The 21,859-nt window shown below is 40.8% G+C and overlaps 1 long non-coding RNA gene across 1 annotated transcript; it reads right to left on the bottom strand.

Moving 5' to 3' along the window:
* Nucleotides 1–5,496: 5,496 nt before the first annotated feature.
* On the bottom strand, nucleotides 5,497–7,828 carry LOC138146919 (uncharacterized). The gene is made up of 3 exons (XR_011164643.1): nucleotides 7,708–7,828; nucleotides 6,899–7,051; nucleotides 5,497–5,594 (listed from the first exon to the last, which is right to left on the bottom strand). It is a non-coding gene; the product is annotated as an uncharacterized lncRNA (long non-coding RNA).
* Nucleotides 7,829–21,859: the final 14,031 nt, after the last annotated feature.

The raw sequence follows: 21,859 nt of genomic DNA, 5'->3' as shown, positions 1-21,859 counted from the left end.
AATATTAAATAAGAAATAAACAATGTATTAACAAGGTAGCTAAGTGGCACAGTGGATGGAGTGCTGGGCCTAGAGTCAGGAAGACTCATTCTTCCTGAGTTCAAATATGGTCTCAGACACTTACTTAGCTGTGTGACCCAGGGTAAGTCACTTAACTCCATTTGTCTCAGTTTCCTCATCCATAAAATAAGCTGGAGAAAGAAATGGCAAACCACTCCAGTATCTTTGCCAAGAAAACCCCCAAATGGCTTCACAGTTGAACACAATTGAAAAATGACTGAATAACAACAAAATGACAATGTATTAGGTGCAAGGAATATAGAGACAAAGGATTGCAAATTAATCTTCTATTGAAGATTTATGGAAAACCTGGAGGGGAACCCATGAGATGAGAACACATGGTAAGGCATGAGCTGCCTTGGTGAAAAGAATGTCCAAACTGATGTAACCATGGATCAGTCTACTAGCAATTATGAAACACCTACTATATACCGGGCCCTGGTGTTGGGAAAATAAAGAAAGACAAAAAACAATCACAGCAACAATGCCTGCCCTCAAGGAGCTTACAGTCTAAAGAGAGAGACAACATGCAGACAACTGTGTACAAATGAAATACACAACAAATGGGAAATAATCTCAGAGGTAAGGCACTAGCATTAAGAGAGACAGCAGGAAAGGTTTCTGGCAGACGGTGAATTTTAACTGAGATTTAAAGGAAGCCAGGAAGTGTAGATAAGGAAGGAAACATTCCAGGCATAGGGGCCAGTCACTGAAAATGTTCTGAGACCAGAGATGGAGAGTCTCAGAGGAGGAACAGCACAGTAACCAATGACATTGAAGCATTGAATATGTGAAGGGGAAAGTATCAGAATACTAATGCTCTTTATCTTACCAAGAACGCACAGAAATCTTGACCAAATATTTATAAATATTTGGTACAGTTCCTGTTACGTAGCAAATGTTTAATAAGTTCTTGTTGACTGATTGATTACAACTATGTTGAAGAAAATGCCAGATCTTTTAGGGCAAGAACTATTCCTTTAAATAGGAGCATACTCTTACTTAAACTCTATAGAGCACCCAGAACCTAGCATAGTCTAATGTTGGGTTGATACTTAATGGTTATCGAATAGAATTGCATTGTTCAATGGCCAGTAGCCTCCTTAGCAGTAGGTTGAGTGGATGGTTTCCTGTCTGAGGTTAGATGAGGAACTTAGCAAGCACCTCCCTCTTCAAGACCTGCATCTTTGATTTCAGATGTCCCAGTGCCAAATATTCCTTTTATTTGTTAAAACATTGACCTTTTTTCTTTGTCCCATCACATCACCATATACAATTAGATTCTGAGTCTTAACAACTCTACTGACACCACATCTTTCTAATCTGTCCCTTTCAGTTCATTCATATCCTCACCACCCTAGCTCCAAGCTTTCATCACTTCTCACTTGGACCTTGGCAAAAGTCTCATAATAGGGGCTTCCAGCTTCTAATATCTCTCCTCACTTATCTGTCTTCCACAAAGCTGCCAGATTGATATCTTAAAACAGAATTCACTATCAGGCTCAAGAAGTTCCCTACTGCCTCTAGGAAAAAAAGACAAACTCCTCTAACATGTAAAATCCTCCACAAACAACTCTATGATCCAAGAGTTTACTTCCATTCCTCCTTGTATATGTCTTTCCACTCCAAACTATCTTTCCAAATGGATTTCATGCTGTATACTTAAGCTAGACTGACCTGTTTGCTATTACTTATGCCCAGAATGTTCTCTTTTTTCACTTATTCTTGAAATCCCTCACTCTTTTCAAGGGTTAGGTCAGATGTTACCTCCTACTCTAAGTCTTTCTTATTTCCCCCAATGGTTAGGGCTCTCCTCTCCCACTAAAATTGATTTATTTTTACTGGAACCATATTTCAGATTTATTTTTCTGAAACCACCAAGTAGAATATAAGCCCCTTGAGGACAGAGACTATTTTTTTTCTATGTATGCTCAGTACGGAAGTCCAAGAACACAGTAGATGCTTAATAAGTGCTTGTCTAATTGAAGTTAATTGTTATCTCATACAAGATTTTGAACATGAGGCTAAAGACTCTAAATTTTGTTCCAGAGGCTGTTAGAAGACATTTGAAGGGTTTTGAGTAAGAGTGACATGATCAGACCTGTACTTTAAGAAAATTAACATGACAATGGTGTGAATGGACTGGAGAACAGAAAATAATAAATAATAATGATGATAGCATTAATAAAACCCTTTAAGGCTTGCAAAGCACTTACATATATTACCTCATTTAGTCCTCACAACAACCCAGTGAGAAAGGTGCATTATTATCTCAGTTTTATGAGGAAGCTAAGACTGACTGACCTCCCTAGGGTCACATAACTAGTAATCAACAGATACACAATCTGAACTCAGATGTTCCTGGCTCCAACTCCAGTACTCTGTCCATTAAACCAATGGTCTGCAACTCATAGAAACGTGGGCCACTAAGCCTAAGTAAGGATCATTGTTGACATCCTATTGACTTAGTAAACTACATATTAACATTAGCTATGTTCTATTGTATTTTTATTTATTTTGTTAATTATTTCCCAATTATATTTTAAGCTGCTTCAGGCCTCATAGGCCTCCAATCCAGGCCTGTGGACCATGGGTTTGATAACTTCAATATGTTACCACCTAATTGGCCTAGAAATAATAGAAGGCAAGGAGTTTAAAGGCTGGGCAAAAGATTCTGAGAATCTGAACAATGATGACAGTGGTTATGAAAAGATCAATCTAGGAGACATTGGATCATGCAGGAAGAATTGTCAGGACTGATTGCATGTGGTGAGAGAGGGAACAGGAAGAATTGAAAATTATTAATAAGTTTTGAGTCTGGGTAACTGCCATTAACAGAAAAAAAATAAATCAGGAAAAGTAGGGATGTTTGAAGGGAGGGGTGAATTTATTTGTGGACATGGTGCTTTTGGTACATCTAAGCGAACACATCCAAAATGGGCAGCACAGACCTTGACCTTCAGCAACTCTCAGGAGCCTGGAAGGAGAGAGAGTAATGGTGCCCTGTTTATGCCATTTTGGAAAACAATTCTTGTGTTTGTCCTTTTCTCAGAATTCCCAGTCACCCCCCTCATTACCCTCTGCCTAGACTATTATGATAGCCTGGGAACAAGTCTTCATCACCTCCACTCTCTTCTCCATCCTTCATACTGCTGCCAGACTAATCTTCTTTCCACACTGCTGAATCTTTGACCAGAACCGTCACATCATTAAGAGTGCCCATCATTCCGTTCACTTACCCCCTAATTCACCCTCCAGTTAGGCCACCTATGCACTGGTTGCCCTGCCCCTCTAAGAATGACTCCACATTCCCTCCACCAGCCTTGTGCCTCCCCGCCCTCCCCCATTAGAAAGCAAGCTCTATAGAATAGGAATTGTCATTTTCTTTTTCTTTTTTCTTCTGCATCCCCTGCACTTGGCACAATGCCTGAAATACAATAGGTGCTTAATAAATGTTCTATCAATATCTATCTAGTTCAACCATTTTACTCTGCTCAAAAATCTTCAGTGGCTTCTTATTGCCTACCAAGAAACGGTCAGTCTTCTTGCTCGACATCCAAGGCCATCTATAATCTCCAACAAAACTGAATCACTCTCTGCCTCGTTATATACCCTGTTTCTGTCATTCCCTGGGTCTGAACTCCTTCCTAGGTCCCTCCCCCCTTCCTATGTGCCTGGAGTATTATCCTCTTCATCTGCTGACATCCTATCCATATCATAGCTAAAATGCCTCTAATCTCTAACCCATTAGTAACAACATTCCCTTTTGGATTGCATAGAACATTTTGTTCTATTCCCCCTTTAAAACATGGATCATATAATATTGTATACAGTAACATAATCTGGGTTTGTGTCCTAGCCCCTTGTTAGGTCCTAAGCTTCATGAGGGCAAAAACTGTTTCTTACCTAAATATTGTGTCACTCCCAGCATCTAGTCTAATGTTTTGAATACAGAATAAACTTAATGAATGAGTAGATGAATGAATGGAATTAATAAGGGACTTTACTTAGAAGTAGAAATTGTCAAGGAAGGCACATCCAAAAAGACAAAAGGTTAATTGATTTAGTGATGGTGATGAGGGAGTCAATCACTAAAATGACTGACCATGGATGGAGTACAGGCCATACAGTGGGTATGGGAATGGAAAGGAAGTCACTGAGAATCAGGATGATGATGATGAAGAAGGAGGAGGAGGAGAAGGAGAAGGAGAAAGAGGGGAAGGAGAAGGAGAAGAAGAAGAAGAAGAAGAAGAAGAAGAAGAAGAAGAAGAAGAAGAAGAAGAAGAAGAAGAAGAAGAAGAAGAAATGGATAAATCTTAAGGAACCAAGAGGAAGGAGGCAAAGATAAGGGAAAAGGGTAGGTCCTGGGTGAGTGGGAAACATGGAAGGATATGAGATATAGTCAGAAAGGGTAATTCCATAATTCTAGACTACCAAAAGACAATATGAACCTGGGGGGGGTGTAAGAACTAAGAGAAGGTATGAGTTCAGGGTGGAAGGGAAAAGAATCAGGGTCTCCAAAATGAGAAAGAGAGCTAGCTGAATACAGATTTTACAGTTTAGACTAGGAATGGCTATTAGTATGTTCTCTCAATCTACCTTTTCACTTTAAGAATATGTTTTCACCATTTCATCAAAATTATTCCATAGTTTAAGATCTATAAGTTTTTCTGAGCTATAATAGCAGGAATAGAAATGACTGGGAAAGGAGGAAGGAAGGAAGGAAGGAAGGAAGGAAGGAAGGAAGGAAGGAAGGAAGGAAGGAAGGAAGGAAGGAAGGAAGGAAGGAAGGAAGGAAGGAAATAATGGAAAAGGAAGAAGAGAAATAGAAATAAAGAGAAAAAGAAAAAGAGATGAAGAAAAAGTAAAAAGAAATAAAGAGGTTTAATTCCCTCGCAGGCCCAAAATGTCGACTGGGCCCATTCCATACCCTAGAAAAGCCAAAGCTCAGGCTGAGAAATCCTCTCAAACAAGGGTCATTAAGCTTGGATGTCCTTTTAGTTAGGAAAACATTTTTTTAAAATTAAATCTCCTTTGAAATGAGAACTTTTAATTAAGGGGCAAATTTTTTTTCAGCTTGAGAGTTCTGTGAAACATAAACCCGGCCCATCAGCCTCTGGTTGAAACACATGTTTGAGATCAAGGCTGAAATTGGAAGGGAAATAGGGAGAGTGTGGGAAGGATGGATAATTATACTAACCAATAAGTGATTTTCTCCTGCAACCCTATAATCAAGTCAATATGTATTTTTTTTAAGTGTCTGCTGCGTGCCTAGCACAGGGCTAGGGGATGTGGGGGAAAACAAAGACACAGAGCATGGCAACCCTGCCCTTAGGGGTTCCTGCCTCTACCACTTACTCTGTGACCCTGAGTAACTTCACCCCATTAACCTCAACTTCTTCATTCACAATTGGATAATAATACCCCTATTACTTACCTTAGAATGTTGTCGAGAGGGAAATACTTTGAAAATATGAGTTGTTATTCTTATTGTCGTCATTGAGGAGCTTTTAGTAAAATTGTGCAAATGAGATCTATTTACAAACAAACAAAAAACAAGTAAGGAACTAGACAAGGAAATCAATCCAAGAGTATAGAAGGGACCTTAGGGACCATCAGGTCAGTTGGATTCATTTCCAGATGAGGAAACAGAAGCCCAGCGAAGTGAGATGACTCACCAAAATCCACACAATTCAATTTAATAAATTTTTATTTAACACTTAACTATGTGCAAGATTGTACCAGATACTGGGGATACAAGACAAAGATCTGGATGTAAGAAGGTTATACTTTTCTGAAGGATACAACACCTCCTCAGGCAAGTAAATAAAAGACAGCTTGAGGAGGGAGGGGGCACTGACCATTGCGAGAGGGGGTTAGGAGGGGCCTCTCACAGGTAGCAAGTGGCAGAGTGAGTCTCTGAGTCCTGGTCCTTTGACCCCCATTCCAGCTCTCGTTCCAGTACACCATGCTGCTTCCAGAGGATGAAGAACTAGAATGCATGTATACATTCCTTATGTAAGTACCATCAGTATTCAGCAGAAGGTATCACCTTGGACTGGGGTAACCTTAGAGGAAGGCTTCATGGAAGAGGTTGGGCTTGAGTTGAGTTGGAAAGAAAGGCAAGGAGGTGGTCAGAGGGGAGCAGGGAGGGCAGGCCATAAAGAAGGAGGAGGGAATCGTGGGTGAACAAAGATGTTATACAGTTTATATAGAAGAGACAGAGGAGACTGACCTGGCACAGAAAATTTCTGAACTTGCACGGGTTTTAGTAGCTTTGGCTATTAAGTCATAGAATCATGGAGCAGTAGTGTTCAAAGCACCCATGAGATCATATAGTACAAGGGTTCCCACTTGAGGTCTGTAAATATATATTTGGTGTTGTTCAGTCATGTCTGACACTTAGTGGACCATAGAACGCCAAAACTGCCCATGAGATTTTCTTGACAAAGATACTAGAGTGGTTTGCCATTTCCTTCTTCATTGGATTAAGGCAAACAGAGTTTAAGTGGCTTGCCTAGAGTCACACAGCTAGTATCTAAGGCCAGATTTTAACTCAGGTCTTCCTGACTTCAGGCTCTGTGTTCTACCCACTGAGTCATCTAACTGCATCATGTGTGTATGTGCTTGTTTATCTACGTTTATAAACACACACATGAATGTATGTGTATATACATATAAAAACAATGTTATAATATAGCCCAACATAATATTATACAATATATTACCATAACCGTAAAACGATATATAACATATGTAATATATTTCATCTATATACACATATCATTTGATCCAGGGGTTCTTATCTAGGAGCTGTAAATATATAGACGTCTCTTACCTGTGGCTCCAAGGAGCTGTAGCATGTGCGGTGGCCACACTCCAGTAGAAATCATCTTGGCAGATGGGCTAAACCAGGTGGAGGGTAATCAACAGGCCTCAAACCCATTGGTAAGATAGGGGGATCTCTACCCCAAGCCTGTGAAGACATCCCCTGTGGAATGGGCAGATGAGAACAATTTGTTTCAATAGCCATGAAGGTGGCTGAAGCAGGTTCTGTAAAACACTTCAAACTTGGTCAGACATTGAAAATGTCAAGGTCATATACAGCATCCTGAGCCATCGACATTAATCCTGATTTTTGTCTTACCTATGGGCCTCAATGACTCTAGAGAAGAGAGTGAGGCTGATGACTGTGCACCTCTGCCTCACTTAAATCCAGTTCAAGCACAAGTCAAGACATTGCCCCATAGACTTCAGACTTCCAAAGGGGTCCATGACATTAAAATGATTTAGAATCCTCAATTCTGGTCCAGTGACCTAATCATAAAGAAGTGGACCCTGTAGCAAGGCCAGTCATGTATAAGACCAGTCATCTATAAAGTAGGCTGGGAGCCTTCCCATAACTTGATTCAATTCAATAAATGTTTATGAAGTATCTAACCTGTGTCCAACACTGCGATAACATTATCAGAGGATTTTTTTAAAAGGCTCTTGAACAATTTTATTCTGGAGATAAGACATAGATAGTAAGATGAGATAACAAATGATTCACTATCTGGTACAGACACTAAGTGCTATAGAAATCCAAAGAATTCCATCCACCCCCTCTTTCCCTTATCCTACAACAGTGTGGTTAACCCCAGTTACCTTCTACAGGCATCCAATCCTGAACCACAGTGTATAGTTCCTTCGATGTTTCAGAGATCTGTGAGTTCAACCATGCAAACATTCCCTCCACAAATGCAGATTGCAGCATCCCCAAGCTTTGGAGTTGGTTTTTATGAGGGGCTCTGAGAACAAAACAAAACAAAAACCCAATTTATGGCCAGGTGACCAAGATTCTGACTGAGAAGCCTTTGCTTGGCTGCTCCTCAGACAACAGACATCTTTTGGAATGGAAAGGGAGCTTGATTTGTTTCAGGGGATCTGTGTCCAAACCCTAGCTCTGCTGCTTGGGAACTGTGTGCTCTTGGGCAGATCCCTTCTTCTCTGTGGATCTCACTTGTGAAACTAAGGAGTTGGCCTGGTCAGTTTCCAAGTTCCCCTCTACCTCTAAGTCTATGCTCCTATGGTTTTCAGACTGGTTATTGTTGAGTCATTTTAGTCTTGTCTGACTCTTCATGACCCCATTTAGGGTTTTCTTGGCAAAGATACCTGAGTTGCCCAGGGTCACACAGTTAATAAGTGTCTGAGGCCAGATTTGAACTCATAAAGATGAGCCTTCCTGATTCCCAGCCCAGTGCTCTATCTACCACATCACCAACCTGCCCCATCAGACGGATACTCAGATGCTTTCCAGTGTATAGGACCTTCTAGACTGTGGACTTTGTTGGCATAACCTCCAAGAAACCAAGGTCCCTTCCCTGTTCTACTAAGGCATCGAAAGAGGACTTCAGGAGAGTGCAATGTGGTATTTGGTCAGGATAAGCACAAAACACAGAGTTATCAACAAAAGCAAAGTTATCCTGATAATAGCACAGATCCTTTAGGTACAGGAAGAAAGGGATGTTGTCCTCTTGTCGAAGGATCAACACTTGTTTCTAATAAGAGGGAAGGAGGAGGAAACCCCACCTAGCAGCTCTGGAAAAGATAAATTAAGTAATGACAGGAGTGATCCTGATGAAGGTCACACCTCTCACAAAACAATCAGCCAAGAGGCTAATGGAAACCAGACTGAAAGAGGTTATTTTGATAGACCTACTCCATTAAGGGGCATGCTGAGGTAGAATCATAGAGCCGGAAAGGACCTTACAGGTCATCTGGTCCAATTAAAGAGGAAGTGTGGCTCAGTGGAAAGAATATTAGATTTGGACTCAGGAGAGCCTAGATTAGAAACCCAGCTCTGAGACTTACTACCTGTATGACATGTAGAAAGTCACTTGGCTTCTCTGGGCCTCAGTTTCCTCATCTGAAAAATAATGATGTTGAAGTAAATTACCTCTGAAGTCCCAATTCTAAATTTATAATTATATAGACCCTATTACATGGGGTAGTAGACTATTAGGAAGGGTGGACACATAGTTGAACTCAAAGTATTGTCTGCATAAGCTGAAAACCCTCCAGGCTTCTCCTTCAGTACCAGCCCTTGGCTAAATTGTGAAGTAGTCAAAGTTTGGGGCAGCTAGGTGGCACAGTGGATAGAGTGTCAGGCCTGGAGTTGGGAAGACACTAGCTGGATGACCCTGGGCAAGTCACTTAATCCTGTTTGCCTTAGTTTCCTCATCCGTAAAATGAGTTGGAGAAGGAAATGGTGATTCATTCTAGTATCTTTGCCAAGAAAACCCCAAATTGGGTCAAAAAGAGTTGGATATGACTGAAAAATGACTGAAAAACAACAACAAAGATGAAAGATTGTCTTCAATGTCCCAGCCTCTCCTTTCTCTCTTTCTCTCTACCTCTCACCTTTAAAATGCCTCCTCATTCTTTCCCCTCCCAAAACTTGTTTTTACAGAAGAATCTATTCAATACATCAAAGAGATATTGTGATTTTGTATGTGTGAGAATGCTATTATGGAGATCACAACCAACCTATGACTTTGCCTTGGTTATAGTATTAGTAACTGTCAGAGGCAGGATTTGAATGCAGGTCTTTTGGCTCAGTCCAACTCTCTACTCATCCAGCCATATTGCCTTTCAGATCTGGCACCAACTATTTATACCTTAGTGTGAGTGTTTAGACCTAGAGTGTTTAGATTTTTAAATCTTATTTTTAACTATGGATTGAAAGGCTTTATCCTTTTTAAAAATCATTCCTAAGAATTATTAAGCAAGTCTATAGGACAAGCAGTTGGGGTGGTAGTGAACAGGGAACGTTTTCCCAATGTCCCTGAGATCCCATCACTGCCAATTCTATCCAAGGGAAAGGCTGGTTGTATCTTTTTTCCATCCAGATTCTACCTGCTGCTGTCACTTGTGAAATTTTCAAAAAGTCAAGTATAAATGGACTTAATCCTGAATTAGGCCAAATTGTGTAATAAAAAAAAATACCATTATGGTCTGGTGGAGAAAGCACTGGATTTGAAGGCAGGAGTTACCCGACTTCCTGTTTCTGACGCAATGTGAGGCCATGGACCAGTCCAGGGGTAGGGAACCTGCAGCCTCGAGACCTCATATGGCCCTGTAAGTCCTCAAGTGCGGCCCTAGAGGGGCCACAGGTGGCCTCAAGGCCATAGGTTCCCCACCCCTGGACTGACCTTCTAAACTATGCTGCCAAGAGTGTACTGCCTCTCCTCCCCCACCCACACATCAACCTCCCTTTCCATGTGATCTTGCCACATTCGAATGTTAAGATTCTTAAGGCAAGGACTGTCTTGCTTGTATTTGTATTCCTAGTGGTTACCACAATGCCCAACAGAAAGTAAGTGCTTAATAAATGCTTTTTTATTCATTCAAGTCACAACTTTTTGAGACTCATTTTCCTTATTTGTAAAATGAGGACAATCCTTCCTGGGACGTCTTTTTGTAGGTGGTTATTATGAGTACCAAATGTGATCAAGTGAGTAATGTGCTTTGAAATCCATAAATCTTTAGAAATATCAAGCATCATATTATATTATAACTGGACAGAAACACCTAGCATTGTGGGAATCTCTAAATTCAATTTATCTTTTAAACTGAGAAAAATCGGAATTGTTGCTTAATCTGTACCTGTAATTGTCATTTGCACATTGATTATAATGAAGTAGGCTTTGTTCTACTCAAGATGCACATGACAATTCATCACTTCAACAGCCATTTAAGTGCATACTGTATATGCTGGGCACCATACTAAGGAAATTACTATCTAATTCGGAAAATTGTGTGCACAAAAACAGTTCATCTCTTACCAGGCTGCACTCCTGATGTCCACTATATGCCATAAACCTCTTCATCCCTGGAATTCACATCTCAGAGGCACCCTTAGCTGTTTAACCTCTCCCTCTGATTGGATAGCTTCTCCTAAAGACTTGATTTAAGGAGGGCACCCAAGCCAAACATGCCTTCATTCCTCACCAGGTTGTCACCCAGACTTCTCTATCATGACCCTTTCCTACCCTCTTTACTTTTCAGCATCCTTTTGTGTGTTCTTTCCCCCCCACTAGAATGTAAGTTCCTTGAGGGCAGTTTGTTATTGGGTTTTTTCTTATTTGTGTCTTCTCAGGGCTTAGTACAATGGCACATAGGAATCACTCAATAAATGGTTGTTGCCTGACACAGTGATACAAGGAAAGTTGAGAAAAGATCCAATAAGAATTCCAGGGAAAGTGCTGTGAGAAATTTGAGGAAAGAGAAATTGCTTTCAACTGAGGAGAATTGGGGGAGGGCAGAGTCAGGAAACATTTCATGGAAGAGGTAGCACCAGAGTTGGGGCTTGAAGGAGAGTGGGTTTTCAGGAGATGGAGATGGGGGTGTGGGAATCCATCTAATTAAACTAAATTCAAGGCAACAAGCATATATGAGAACCTACTATAAAGAAAGCAATGTTAGACCCCTGAATAGACTTTTTAAAAAAAGATATAGTCCCTATTTTTATGCACAGTAAACAGGGAATTCCCTGTGCAGGGTCCAAAGGTTAGTGCATCAAGCAAAACACAATGGCATTTCATTGGCCATTACTCTTTTAACTGCCCAATATGTCACATAAAATGTGAGGGAGACAAAGGAGAGAGCCAGGCTCATATGATGGAGGAAGACTGGGAGGAGGGAGAGAATACTTTCTGCTGAGGGAAATAAGGGGAGACTGGATCAGGAGAGGTACCCATATTTGAGGGTGAGAGGTAGAGCCTTCAAGGGACTGGAGACAATTTACATGATGCATGGAGGTTGTTCAAGTTCGGGAGTAGCTACCTGTCCATTCTGGCTGGAAATTAGAAAAAGCAAGGGAAGTAACACAAAATTAGACACGAATGTTAGGTTGTGATCATATTGTATAAGGCTTTAACTGCCAGGCTGAGGAATTTGACTTTTTCCTACAGGTAACAGGGAGCCACTGAATATTTTTGAGCAGAGGAGGGGGGTGGGCAGACCTGTACATAAGGAAGATAACTTTCGCAGCCAGGTGAAAGATAAATTATATAGAGGAAAGATTGGGGGCAAGGAGACTTGTTAGGAAACTATCATGATAGTCTAGGTGACTGGTCTAGTGAGATAGCAGTGTAAATGGAGAGAAGGGGCACAGATATGAAAGACGTTGTTGGGTTAGAATTGGCAGGTCTTGTATGTGATTGTTTGCAGTGGGTAAGGGAGAGCAAAGAATTATGGCTAAGATTTTTGAGCCTGAGTCAAACATGACTTCTCCGAATTGAGGATATTATTCCTAATAGTAACTCTAAGCACAAGCAGGCCTTCAAAAAGAGTGAAACCAGATTTCTATTTAACATTTCCTGGGCCTAGCTGGGCTTTCCTTTATAAAGAATCATTCTTAGGATATCCCTGTGATGTAGATACTGGAGTGCTCGATTCCATTGGCCTGGGCACTCCCGCTCTTGTTGCAGAGAAGTGCTCCTCTAAAACTTGCCAGATGAATTTCCAGAGTCCATGACCAGAAATTCATTATTCTCTAGCCAACCTGGATAGTTGACTCTGAATTCAGCGGGGCTTTCCACAGGACATCAGGCATAACACTTGTCTCATTCTCAAAGTCACGACCTAGAAGAGTCTTGCCCAATATTATGCTGTATTGGCAGAACTTTTGAGAACCCAGGGTCACCTCACCACCACAATGTGGTACCATATTGAATGTAGGGGAAGGTAGATAGTATATTATGACCTCTATTTTAGATATGAGTAAATTGAGGCTTGGGACAGCTAGGTGATGCAGTAGATAGAGTGCCAGGCCTGGAGTCAGGAAGACTTATCTTCCTGAGTTCAACTCTGGCTTCAGCCACTTACCAAGCTGTAAGACCCTGGGCAAATCACTTAACCCTGTTTGCCTCAGTTGATCTGGAGAAGGAAATGGTAAACCACTCCAGTATCTTTGCCAAGGAAACCCCAAATGGGTTCATGAAGAGTTGGACATAACTAAAACGATGGAACGACAACAACAAAACCTGAGGCTCAGATAAGTCAAATGACTTACCAAAGGTCATATGAAAAGCCTTTGCACTGTAGTTCAAGACTAGCCACATCTTCTGACTCTAAAACTATGCTGTGGACTCCATCAGCCCTTTGGCTTCTGTTCTAGGTCTGGGGGTGGTATATGAAACAAGCAGTTACAAAGATGGGAGAAGGGAGGACAAGAACAGTGCCAGAGTGGTCTAGTTTGGCTGGGACAAAGAGCACACAAAAGAACAGGAAACAGGATAAAGCTGGAAAGGGAAGTTAAAGGCAGAGGGCCCAGGACCTCAGATACCAGAGTAAAGAGCTGACCATTTGTTTTCATAAGGAAGTACTAGGAGGAATGGGTGCACGATGCAGAGGGATGAATTAGGCTTGAAATAAGGAAATTTTCCAAATGCTTACGGTGGTCCAAAAGTAGAATGGGCTATCTTGGGATGAAGTGATTCCCCCTCACTGGAAGTCATCAAACAAAGGCTTGATAAGCACATCAAGGATATATATAACAGATGGAACTCTTCTTTAGGTACGGCTTGGACACAGACTGACTTCTGAGGACTTTGAGATGCTGTAATGCTTTATGGGGTTGGCAATGTGGAACCCCTGAAAGATTTTAAGGTGTGTCATGAATAGCTCATATTCATCTAACACTTTTGGGTTCCTAAAGCCCTTCACACACACACACACACACACACACACATATATATATATATATATATATATATATATATATATATATATATAATCTTATAAGGAGACAACATTGTACACTGGGAAATGTACTGGCTCTGCCATCAGAGGACTTGGGTTCAAATCTCATCTCTGACACTACCTCAGTCAGTTACTTAACCTCACTGGACCTTGGTTTCTTCATTTGAAAAAGAATGGGGTTGGACTAGATAGTCTTTGAGCTTTCTTCTAGTTTTAGACTTATGACTGAATGCATACAGAGCAATGCATTAGGAAGTTTGCGTGTGTGTGAGTGTGTGTGTGTGTGTGTGAGTGTGTGTGTGATTATGTTCCAGGCAGGGGCATAGGACAGGCTCTAAGCAAAGACACAGGGATGGGAGAGAGAAAGATTTTAACAGACAGCAGAGAGAAGAAACCGGACGCAGAAATACCAGTTAGAAAACTCTTAAAACAGCCTATGGTAGACAAGATGAAAGGTCAGAACAACAGTGACTTAGGTGGGACTTGAGGAGAGTGGAGAGATGTGACAGTTGATCACTGCTGCTCACTTGATTCCAAAGAAGGTATGGGAGATACTGGAGAAGATGCATTCTGAGGACATAGACAGAGGCCTTTGGAGGTGGCCCAAGGAAAGGAATGTCTTGCTTACTCAAACACAGGCTACTTTCAGACAGAGGATCAAATTAACTCCCCAGCTTTGCTCCTGAAGTAGGGCTCACTTCATTCCTGGGTTTATTATGTACAGAAGCCAACAAGGATATCCCCTGAAATGCAGGACATTTTTCATTGCATGGATATACAGGGAGATTTTTTTTTCTCCTCTTTGGGCAGCTGTAATTCCAATCTTTCTTGGCAGCCCAGCAAATAATTTACATAGCTCTTCCAAGACTTTTCTTGTTTTGTTCTGTCAGCTTCTGGAAATCCCAGGCAGAAGAAGGGTCATACATCTTCTCCCCACAGAAACTGTCGTTTCCCCTGACATAGCTCTTCTTCTGTAGGCCCCCTGGGATTTTCACCCCCACACCAGCAGCCTGACGTCAGATCTCATAGTGTAGGGGCTCCACTGAGCCTTAATGAGCGTCTTGTGGCTGAGCTCTGCTCCCCCTCCCCCTTCCAGGAGTTTTAAATGAACATCTTAATGGGAGCGAGACAACAGGCACGGGCCGTCGTGCCAGCCTGCTCTGGTTGTCTGGCCTGTGAACCCTCAAGGTCACTGAGCAAAGTGCTGAGTTAGCATGAGCTTCTACAATTCCAGAGGCTGGGCCTCCATCTGGGGACAATCAGCATCTTTGTCTAGGAAACTGATTGAATGGATAATGAGATGCAAGAAGGCTAGTGGCAGGGAGCCCTTGTTATTACCTGACCTCATATGATTCGGCATCCAAACGAGGCAAAAGCCTTTCTTTTCCTTTCTTCCGAAATAATGATGCTCAGTGAGCAATCCAAGCCAGCTAATAGGGAGATGTTTGCAGAGAGATTATTGGATTATGGATCCAGGGCTAGAAGAGACCTTGGAGATTATCTAATACAAACTTCTCATTTTATAGAAAAGGAAGCAAAGTGAGACTAGAGTTTAAGTGAGCTGTCCAAGGTCATACAGGCAGTTAGTGGTAGAATTGGGATTGTACCGTCTTCTGACTCCAAATCCCTCTCTGTCTGTATCTTTCTGTCTGTCTCTCTCTGTCTGTGTCTCTCTGTCTCTATCTCTCTCTCCCCCTCTCTCTCCATCCCCCTCTCCTTCTCCCTCTCTTCTTCTCCCTTTCCCCCTCTCTCTCCACTATGCTGTCTCCAATCTCTTGATCTTGCAGGTGAGGAAACTGAAGATAGGGTAAGTAATTTAGTTAGGTTCAGTGGATAGAATTCCAGGCCTGGAGTCAGGAAGATTTATCTCCTTGAGTTCAAATCCAGACACTTACTAGCTATGTGACCATGGACAAGTCACTTAACCCTGTTCTCCTCAGTTTCCTCATCTCTAAAATGAGCTGCAGAAGGAAATGGCCAACCACTCTAGTATCTTTGCCAAGAAAACCCCCATTGTCATGAAAAGTCAGACATAACAGAAAAATGACTGAACAACACACATTTGATTGACAGGTAGGACATTCAAATCCATATATTCTGACCCCAAATCCAATGCTCTGTGTAAATCCAGCACCTAAATCTATATAATTTAGACTAAATTTCTTAACCCATATTCGAAAGATGAAGAGCTCTCATTGACAATGTGATGCCCCTTAAGGCCTACGAGGTTACACCCTAAAAAGAGGCTGCAATTGGGCCAGAGCCTACAATGCTTTCAGCAGGGTTGGGAAGATGCCTGGACTAAGGGTGGCAATAGGAAATGGAAAATGAAGTTATTATTCTTCCATTAATTATTATCATTATGGTCTTACAATTATAGTGTCTGTCCGGTTTCAGAGGTCCTGTTATTATACTAATGTATGCAAGAAGGCTTTGTGTATTTTTTTGACCCTTTGCACTGGCAGAGTTCTAAGAGCTTGGAAAACAGGGCAAGTCCCTTTCCTTCCCTGGGCCTCAGTTTCTCTATCTATAAAACAAGGGAGTTGGATTAGATGATTCTTTGAACTCAAGATCCTATCATCCTATGATCTTAAAGATTTCAATCAGCTCCAAATCCTGTCATACTGACTTTGCTTTTGCCAATGTAAGAAGCCGATACCATGTTAGAGGTTCTCTAAGCTCTGGTGGGCTAAGTATATTCTGTATCATATGAACATTAAGAAAATTACTCTCTAAGTCAATTATAGCATGACTTATATTATTATGTGCTTTAGAAAAGAGCACTGGATCTGGAATCAGAGAAATTGGGTTTGATTCTGGTTTTGCTAATTATTTCCTCTGTGACCTTAGGAAACTCACTCAATCTCTCTGTGCTTCAGTTTCGTGAACTGGAAACCGAAGATACTGAACCAGATAACCCTTATGGCCATGGTCCTTTAGGCCAGAGAAAACCCAACATTCCCCACTTCTTTGATTTGGCTAGGTGAGAGAAGCCTATGCTGTTTTCTTTTTCTCTCTGGAACCTGAGTTTACCCTGTAGACCTGTTTAGGTTTTGTTTTAATTTTCATCTTTAAACATTTTTTCTTGGCTTTTTGGTTTCTTTCTTCAGCCTGCTCTTGGCCCTATATTTCTCCTGTCATTTTTCTTCATAGAATGGAAGCTCCTTGAGGGTAGGAGACTATTAAATTTTTGTCTTGGTACCCCTAGCACCTGGCACATAGTAGGCACTTATTAAATGACTATTAATTGACTAATTTGTTATACTGTATGGTTGCTCTGTGGCTACCTGGAATTTTTTCCATACAGCAGGAGGAGTGGGCACAAATGATCACTCCATCTTTCTTCATGATGACACCCACCTTCAACATCTTCAGGAAAGTATAATGGTAATGGGAATTTGAAGATCTTCCCTACCCCTTAATAAGCCTAAGGGAATTTGAAGACCTTCCCTGCTTTGAAAATAAACTCTATCCCCTAATAGGTTTAATGTAATCACATGGATTACAGGAGGAATTTGCTTAAGGGTGGAGCAGAGCTCACAGGAAGCTGGGAGTCAAAGTAAGCTAGAGGGTGGGGAGGAGAGGACAGAGGGAAGGAGAGAGAGAGAGAGGCAGATAGGCTTGTGAGTAAATATTGGTCTTGTGTTGGTGTATGGGAATGCTAAAGGATGGTGTGGTTCTCTGTGCTGTTGTGACTTATTAACTTCTTTGCTATGATGGAATCGGCTTACTGGTTTGGGGATTCAGTTTGCTGGTGTATGAATAAATGTTTTGCTTCTGTCTTATGTATGGAGAGTCTGTTATATTTTACAATTGAGCACTATGCAGGTATATTTATTGTGACTGTTAGTGATGTGAATATTGCATTGGTGTTACAGAAGGGCCCTTTGAAACATGATTTAGAGAAATGGGGCATCCTTGCCTTTTCCTACCCTTCAAATGATGCTGTTTCTGACAGGTTCTCAAGCATGTAGCCAAACTTTTATATTGTATTGATTGTATTTCTCCTATGATCAGGGAGAAAGCACATTTATCTATCTGCCCTTGCAGAGTTTGGAAGTCTATAGAAAGGAAGGAGTACCCAGGGCCCATGAAGAAAGTATTTAGAGAGAGAAAGGAGACAGTTAGCTGGATGGGTCAAAAGCAGGGGAGCCTTGTAAAAATTTGCTTGTAAGGCCTGGAATTTAAACTTATGCCCAGGTCAGGAGATCTGAATTCTCACAGTCCCTCAGAGAGGGAGGCCTTGTTATCCTTATTTCCTGAGTATTTAAATTGAGGCAGAGAACCATGAGTGAATTTGCCCTGAGAGGTCACCAGTAAATCTTTCAGTCCCAGGGGCTAGTTTCACATTAGGTCCTAAAATTTGGGGAAAAAAAACATGTTAGTTTCTTAGGATTTCATGTCCCAAAGGAGAGCAGATGTTGGTTCTTTGACACTTTCCAGCTGCACTTTGCTAGAGTCAAGGAGCTCAGGTAATAATAATTCACATGTCTCTAGCACTTCAAGGGACACAAAGTGTTTTTCATAAGACAACCCTATGAGGTAGGTAATGCAGGCATTGTTACCCTTGTTTTACACATGAGGTAACCAAGACTCAAAGAAATTAAGTAGATTACCCAGCTAGTAAGTGTCAGAGCCAAGATTAAAACCAAAAACTCCTGACTCCAAGCCTAATGCTCTTTGTATAATATCAGAGATTTATGCCTGATAAAGCTTAAGGGAGGCTTTCTTACCAATGATTGTGAAGAAGGTAATAAAAATAATAGCCAATATTTATCCACTCTTATCATTTAAGGCTTACAAAGTACACTTTATTTTTTAGTCATTTTCCCCTTGTAACAAATATACATAGTCAAACAAAATAAATTCTCATATTGGTTATATTTGATATGTCTTATTCTTTACCCAAAGTCCATCACATTTTTATCAAGAGAAGTGTAGCATGTTTGATCATTGATTCTCTGGAATTGTTATTGATTGTTGCGTTAATCAGAATTCTTAAGTCTTTCAAAGTTAATTTGGATGTGTGTATACATCCATACATACATGTTATAAAACGAATCATTCTGGTTCTCCTCATTCACTCTGCATTAACTCATGCAGGTCTTACCAGGTTTCACTGAAACCATCCATTTCATCATTTGTTATGGTGTAATAATAGTATTTCATTATATTCACGTACCATAGTTTGTTTAGCCATTCCCCCATTGATGGGCCCCCCCCCTGAGTTTCCAGTTCTTTGTCACTATAAAAAAAGCTGCTATAATTGTTTACACACACACACACACACACACACACACACACACACACGTCTTTTCCCTCTTTTCTTTGATCTCTTTGGGATATAAACCTATTAGTGTTATAACTGAATCAAAGAATACACATAATTTAGTAGATTTGGCAGCACACTTCCAAATTGCAAAGTGTAATTCACATCCATCACCTCATCTGATCCTCACAATAAACCTGGGTAGAGTATTATCCCTATTTTCCAGATAGGCACACTGAGGCTCGAAGAAGTTGGTGGCTTGCCAATGGTCTTATGGATAATATCTTCCAAATTTCTAGGATTATTCTGAATAATCCTCAGAAGAATCTAAATCTTTTCTAGACTTTTCTCAGCTCTATCATCACTGATTTTATTAATGAAGAAAGAAAAAGAAAAGCATTTACCACCACACATGCTAGGACTCATTTCTGTTTATGAAGATATATACAGGTAATAACTCCTCCCAAGGGGAACACATGCTTATCATTCCTAATTCCCTTAGTCACAAAAGTTTTCCATTCAGTTCTCTTATAAACTCCCTTGGTTCTAACATATGCAACTATTTGCTCTTTCTTTAAAAAAAAAAGTCCCTTTCTTTTGCATGCAGGTGGTAATTATCATAGGATGCCTCTGCAGGTGGGAGGGCAGGGATAATCCAGAGAGAAGAGAGATTTAAGCCTTGATTAATGATGGTCCCTGGAGGCTCATTTTCATAAACTTCTTTTCCCAGGGATATATCATTTAGCTAATTCCCCTCATCAAGTGGTCTTGCTGGTAATGATGTAACAAAATAAAAGAATTTCAGAGTCAGAAGACACCTGAGAGGCCCTAAAGTACAAACCATAGTGTGAAAAAGAATCCATTCTATAGCATTCCGGACAAATGGTCAGCTACCCTTTGCTTAAAGGCCTCTAATGAGAGGGAGCCCAGTGCTTCCTGAAACAGGCTGTTCCACTTATAGGCAGTTAGCAAGTTTCTCCTTACACCAAGCCTAAATATACCTCTTTGCAATGCCCATCTATTATTTTCAGTTCTGCCTTCTGGGACCAAACAGAGCAAGCCTAAGCCCTCTTCCATGTGACAGTTCTTCAGATACTTGAAAACAATTCTCCTACCCTCTTCAGGCTTCTCCAGGGTAAAAGTCTCTGTTTTCTTCAGCTGCTTCCCTTATGGCATGGACTTAGGGCTCTTCACCATCAGTGCTGCCCATCTCTGGATGATCTCTATTTATCAACATCCTTCCATAGATGTGGCACCCAGAATTAGCTGCATGCTATACTCAAGATGTGGTTTAATGAGGGAGGGCATAGCACAATGGAACTATCATATTATTCATGAAAACCACGTCCTTTTCTTGGAGAATGCATTTACAAAGAAGAAACACTGATCACTGACAGTGTTGGTTCACACAATTCTACTGTAACTTAACTTGACCTGTCAGGAAATTAATTAATAGGCATTCATTAAGCCTCTGGTTATGTGCCAGACAGGGGGAACTCCATGGTACTGTGGATAGAGTGCTGGACCTGGAGCAGGAAGATCTGAGTTCAAACTTGGACTAAGACACTTACTAGCTCTGTGACCCTGGACAAGTCACTTAACTTTGTTTTTCTCAATTTCCTCAACTTTAAAATGAGCTGGAGAAGGAAATGGCAAACCACTCCAGTATCTTTGCAAAGAAAACTCCATGGACAAAGTCCATAGATGACAGAGAGCCAGACATGTCTGAACAAATGTGCCAGACATTGCTCTAGATGCTGGGCCTACAAATACAAAAGCAAAACAGTCCCTTCCCTCAGAGTTTACATCCTACTGAAGGCATACAATAGGTCTACATAAAAGTAAATACAATATATATACAAAATAAGTGCATATTTCAGGAATTTCAGTAGGTATGTGGGAGGAACACTATTATGGAAAAAAATCAGAAAAAGCCTTCTTTAAAGAGGTGACACTTTTTTAGGACCATAGATTTAGAATTGGAAGTGACTTTAGAGACCATCTAACCAACCCCCTTTATTTCTGTTCTTGTTCAGTCATGTCTAAAAGTTTGAATTTTATCCTAGAGGCAATAGGGAGCCACCAAAGTTTAAGTGGTGAGTGACTGACCTAGATTTCTAGGATCCTGACTGACTGGCCAGGTTACTTGCCTGCCCCATTATTGAAGGCTTATATGTATTAGGAACACTTCATGGCAGTTGTAGGCTAGGAGTTCAGGTTCAACAATGATCAAACAACTGTTTTATTGATTATTAGACGAATGGCAGCATTGAAGTCAGAGTAAGAGGAAGAGAAAGGGCTTGCTGAAAGGTTAAGCTCATCAGCAGGCATGCCTATCAGAGTTAAACCATGGTTTCCAGGCATAACTGTAGCCTGATTCCCGAATAAAAAGAGGATTATGCCCAGGCTGGCTCTGAATGGGTTTGCAAATGGATTCTAGCAGTCTGCTCACAAGTCAAAATTAAAGCTTTAAAGTCCCATTGTCCAGAAGCTGTAGTGGTAGCAATGAAAAGTAACTCTCACATAGGAATATGACAAGGTGAAGGAAGCTTTTCCTAAGTTGGGGTCATTGGGTCAAAGAAGAAAAATCCTTAAGGGCCACTGAAAAAGCAAAGGTCATTTAATTTCATTTTGTTTTGAGAGAAACAAATTTTCAGCTTACTCTCTGAAAATTAAGGACAACTGCTAAGATTACTTCCCACTTTCACTATATATATTCCATATATATATATATTCCAAGTACCTATTTATTTGCATGCTGTCTTCTCCACTAGAATGTGAGGT

The sequence above is a fragment of the Petaurus breviceps genome, unplaced genomic scaffold, assembly GCF_028583685.1.
Source record: "Petaurus breviceps papuanus isolate PSGF00001 unplaced genomic scaffold, PetGlider_PUasm1.0 90775, whole genome shotgun sequence".
NCBI lineage: Eukaryota > Metazoa > Chordata > Mammalia > Diprotodontia > Petauridae > Petaurus > Petaurus breviceps.
This window is presented reverse-complemented; position numbering and strand designations above follow the sequence as displayed.